Genomic DNA, 5,395 nt, shown 5'->3' on the forward strand with positions numbered 1-5,395 from the left:
CTGGAGCATTCATCATAAGATTTTATTCTTTGACTAGAAAATACGAAAAATGGGAGTATGTAGTGAACGTTAGCACTCATACAAAACAAAATTAAATAATTAGAATAAATTACGTCAATTCTCACAAGAAATATCAATATGTTTACTTCCGGCGCTAAGGAACGACTTAGTGCCCGGTGCTAAGGGACAGACAATTTCGTTCATTTGGTGGTACCTACTAAAATTGTTTAAAATATCTAACAATATTCTACCATTTTACGGATAACAATCAAGTACTACTTTTATTTTTGCATACCACTAAAATATAAATGCATAAATACACTTGAATTACTTCCATTGATATTTAGGTGACGCCGTGTTTTTGCGCCTAAAACAACAAAGGGTTGCACCCGCCGTGGCCGTGTGAGTCACAGGTGAGTCTTAGCGCGTGATTCTGCACCTATGTGGCCCTCGCGCCCCTTTCGCTTGTATTTTGGAATAAAAAGATTTATACTCGCTTAAATAATACGTGTTAAATAGAGTGTCCGGCTTTAGGTGCCGTCCGGCGTTACGGAACTTTCCCCTACAGATAAAAATAGAACGTTTTAGGCACATATATGTTGCCTATTTAAATGCCTCGGTTAAAGAAATCACAAAAGATTTTGTTTTTGGTATCTTAAATATATTCCCCGATTCTAATCGTTATTTTCTTATACCCACAACATTCAATATGAAATAGAGTACCATGATTGGCTAATCTCTATTATTCAAGAAATCTCACTGTCTTTACCCAACCTTTGGTTTCATTATAATATTGCAGTTTTAACACTTTCCTAAGATACATATAATGAAAATCTAATATTTTGTAATTTTTTAGGGTTAAATAACAAAAATATGGAATTTGCTCTTACGACGCAATTACACGCATGGGACTCACAGTCTGCACTAGCTGATAACTTTATAACGCAATTTTGAAAAAGGCAGGCAAAGCAGTAGAAAATGGTAGTAAAATTTCTTATTTTAAGAACTAACAGTCCGCGCGCGTGTAACAAAAGGTTAAATCAATTTGAAGTCAAGTTTAAAATGAAAGAAATACTAGGTCAAGTTTTAAAATAATTTAACTTGCTCGATCCAGTTGATTTATGTTTATGATTGCATGAAATTATTTAACAAATTTACAATAGTTGTGGTCATTAACTCCATTATAACATCAAATTTAGTTCAGTTTGTGATTATTTAGAATTTATAAAAATCGCATTAAAGATGAAGAAAAGCGTTCAAGTAATCAAGTAAGCACTAGTTTCTACTTGATCTTCAATTTTTGTCATCAGCATCAGTAAATCATATTCAGCCTCTCGAAACATGTACTATTGATCTTTGTCATTTATATGTTATATTTTAATTTGCAATTTACTATTTCGGAAATATTGTTAATGGTGTCTAGTACGACACAAAACTGTCCAATATAGAAATGCGGAAACATAATTAGTTTCAGTGGCATATCCAAAACCAATATGCCTGTTTGAACCATTCTCATTAGCATACCAAACATGTTTTTAGAGTTTGATTGGACACTGTTATTCAAATGCTTGAAGCCAAAAGAGTATACTAATTATATTTTTATAACTGACATCGTTTTATTGTTTTATCAAACTTTTTATTATCTTAGTTTGAAGCAAGTGGCTTCATAAAGTCTCATACAAAAAAGATGTATTACTTAATTATATTATAGGAAGCAAGATATAAATTTAGATTTTTTTTTTAAAAAATTGTACCGATTTACAGATTAAAGTTCCATTCAATAAAATATAAGTATTTTTGTGCATATTGTTCCCAACATTAAATTATTAAATCAATATCATAAATCGCAAGGAATTTTGGACTTCAGAGAGTCTGTAAGTTACTATCATTCAAATTAATAATTTGGCTCTTGTATTAATTATTTATTGAACTAAATTGTTAAAATTAACATTTTATTTTTTGTCACTGTTTATTTAAAAATATATGGATCAGATATAAATATCAAATTGAAAATATTTAATAAAAAATGCATTATATTTGAATACTTTTAGAGACATTGAAACCATGTTTACATCCATATGTGTAAAATTTTAAGTTTATAGATCTTTAATTGTTTACTATTCAATAATCTTTATAAAATGACATTAGATGTAACTTTAATCTCAATGTTATGTAGGGTAAAGCGGAGCACAAAGGTCCAATTTGACTTTCAGTAAAGATACATTCTACTAAACTAAATAAACCACATCACTTCACACATATCAAACAAACAACTATCGAACTATGTTTAGTAATATTCTCACATCAGTTAATTCCTAATAATAGAAAATTTCTTTTAAGCTATTTCTAAAATTTGTCATCTGTACTTTTTTAGTCCATAGGGTGGGTAAAAAAGGACAGTCATGGGGCAGATTGACACAATGCCTTATTTTTAATTTTGAAGGAATTTAACAAAATATTAGCACAATTATTTAAATAAAAAATAATAAAAATAAAATAAAAAATAAATGCGAAATAAAAAATTTATGGACAAAGATTACACAGTAGATAACCTTGATCTGATGTTTCGTCAAAAATATTTTTCATATCTGGGTTGAAATAATTTTTTATTTAAAGTACCTTTTGTAAAATTGCTTTTCGAACTGAATTTAATTATTAGTTTACTATTCTTTATTGTTTTCACCTTTGTCAGTTTAGTTGGTCTTTTTAACCCCGCCACCCACATGTAAGCTTTTATATAGATATTACATAAAAAATTGTTGAGTCTAACCTAAATTTAACAATACATCTTATAAAACAATTACATGACTTGAAAGTTATTATTTGCCGTTTATTTCCTGATACCGACTTTGTAAGAATCAAGATACTGACTGATTACACATCTTTTGCCCTCTACTTTCAAATATTGTTGTTGAATAATTCCTAACTTTACTTGTTTTAGAGATGGATCTTTTTATCCGCGGAAATTTAGACCTATCTTTACTCTATAGTATAAAACAACGTATATCATATATATTTTATGGTAAAAACATAACGTAATGAATATGCAAACATTGCAATCATACATAATCTCTATACTACAAGCAAATTCAAATTCTATAAATCGCATTAGCCTTGAGGTATCTTCACTATTCTGGTAATTTGAAACACGTAACCTTAAGTTATAAGTAAAAATCAATAAGAAATTTTATATGACAATTCTGATTTCAAGATGACTAATTGCTTAGATGAGTTGCATCATTGTTTATAGGACAGGGACTGGCGACTGAGCATCGCAAATATATGAACAAGGACGATCATTATTATTCAAATAGCATAGAATGTGAAATAATTAAAGTTATATTATATTGAGCTTGATTATTTTTATATCTGATCTATGTTTCTCATAGTTAATTTTCTTCGTATGAAAGTGTAGAATATTAAGATATTCAGGTTCTTTATTTTCATTATTCTTTATTTAATTTTCATTTCATCATTGTGAAAATTGCCTGTAAGTAACTACACAATTTGCATCTTTTTACTATCTGATCTAATTTTAAAGTAAAAAGTATTTAATTAATTGAAACATTTTTTTCTACTTTGGAATATTTGAATATGGAAGAAATTACAAGAGTCAGTCTATTTCGTCTAACTTTATTGCTCAGAGATATAAAGTATCGATAAACATATGATAATAAGTAGCTATTTAAAATGCAATATTTACATCACAACTCTCACTAATTTATTTTATATCTTTTAATATTTACCAGAATACATACAATAACCTACTATCAAGTTTTAGATTGAATTAACCATGTTTTATTCGATATAGTAATTTTGAGGATATGTACATGTAAATTCTACTTAAAATTCTGAAATCCTTGTGGTGAGCCTTTTCAATTTTGATAAATTAAATTAAATTGTGCAATTATATGAAATTGGATAAATAAAAGATAAGAAGAATATGCATTAAATTTAAAAGACATAAGAAATGTTTTGAATAATGAATAATGTGTAGATACTTGAATACAATTATATTTGAAAATTAGCAAATTAATTTCTATAAACAATTCAATAATTGAGCTTTTCATCAAGTCGTCTTCAAATCTTTTTATAAAACTGTGATATGTAATAACAATATTTTGTGACCGTAAAGTAGTGCAAGAAATTTCAATCATAACTCTAAAAGATTGCATCTATCTATTAAGTTCTTTTATTTAAATTTTAATATGTTATTAATTTTTTTCTATTTCTATAATATACCATGTGCTTATGTATAAATTTCCTATTTGATAGTAAATTTTTTTTTCTTCAAATTTTTTTTGCATTCACATACAAATTGCCTTCAAATTTAAATTTAAATTCATCAAGATTCAAATATGGATTAGCAGAAGGATTTTTGTCAAACATATTAAACGACAGAAAATTCATTTTACAAATTTCAAATAAAGCTCATGTTCTGAAGTGCGCTTACAGTGATTTATTAGAAAGAAGTTATGAAAGTGTAGAATATTAAGAAATTAGGTACTTTATTTCGTTTTCATCTCATCATTTTAAAAATTGCAACTAAGTACTTATAACCACATAATCTTTTTACAATCTGATATTTATTTCATATTGAACGTTAATTATCATTCTTATTTATGTACACCCAATTAAAAAACTAAAAAAATGTTCGATTCGTACTCATGGAGAAACGTGCTGATTAGTATTCAACAAAGACAAAAAATTTAGTTTTTAAGAAAACATACCATCCGATTTGAATGATTCAAAACACATTCATTATTTTATGAAAAAGATAGGTTAAGCGGTTTCGGAGATTCGGAGCTTACATAAACGTCGTCGTCCAATTTATATAAGTTTTTATATTTGTGTCTATAAAATACCAATAATGGAAGTTATAGTATTTATAATAATTTATTTGAAAACATTTAACATTTCTTGAATATTTCGGTAAACTGTAAAGAACGTTCCAGTAACTTGCCTTAAGACCTAATGCACCTTCATGAGATATTGATTATGGACTTTTTTACCCACAGAGATTTGAGCCACGCTCTACCCTATATAATTTGTGAAGTGTGTTTGTTTGCATTGCACATATTCACGATAAATTTCTAGCAAATATCTATGTTTTCTATTCAAGGAATAAAAGACACTCCGCATGTTTTTCCTATAAGCAATTTGCAAATGCATGATCGAACACCTGAAGTTATTGTGCAACAATATTTGTCCTGTAATACGTTCTGCGTATTACACGCACAGTGATTCGCAGTTATGCGAAGATGCACATGTCAACACATATAGGGAAAAAACAACTTTCCAACAATTATCCGAAGAAGAAATCATCCTACCTGTATGTTAGTACTCGAATATAAAAATTCACAAAATAATCCAAATATGTGAACTTGTAAGAAAT

The sequence above is a fragment of the Ctenocephalides felis genome, unplaced genomic scaffold (genome assembly GCF_003426905.1).
Source record: "Ctenocephalides felis isolate EL2017-DRISC unplaced genomic scaffold, ASM342690v1 CF-g0.4_SCAFFOLD_01492, whole genome shotgun sequence".
Taxonomy (NCBI): Eukaryota; Metazoa; Arthropoda; class Insecta; order Siphonaptera; family Pulicidae; genus Ctenocephalides; species Ctenocephalides felis.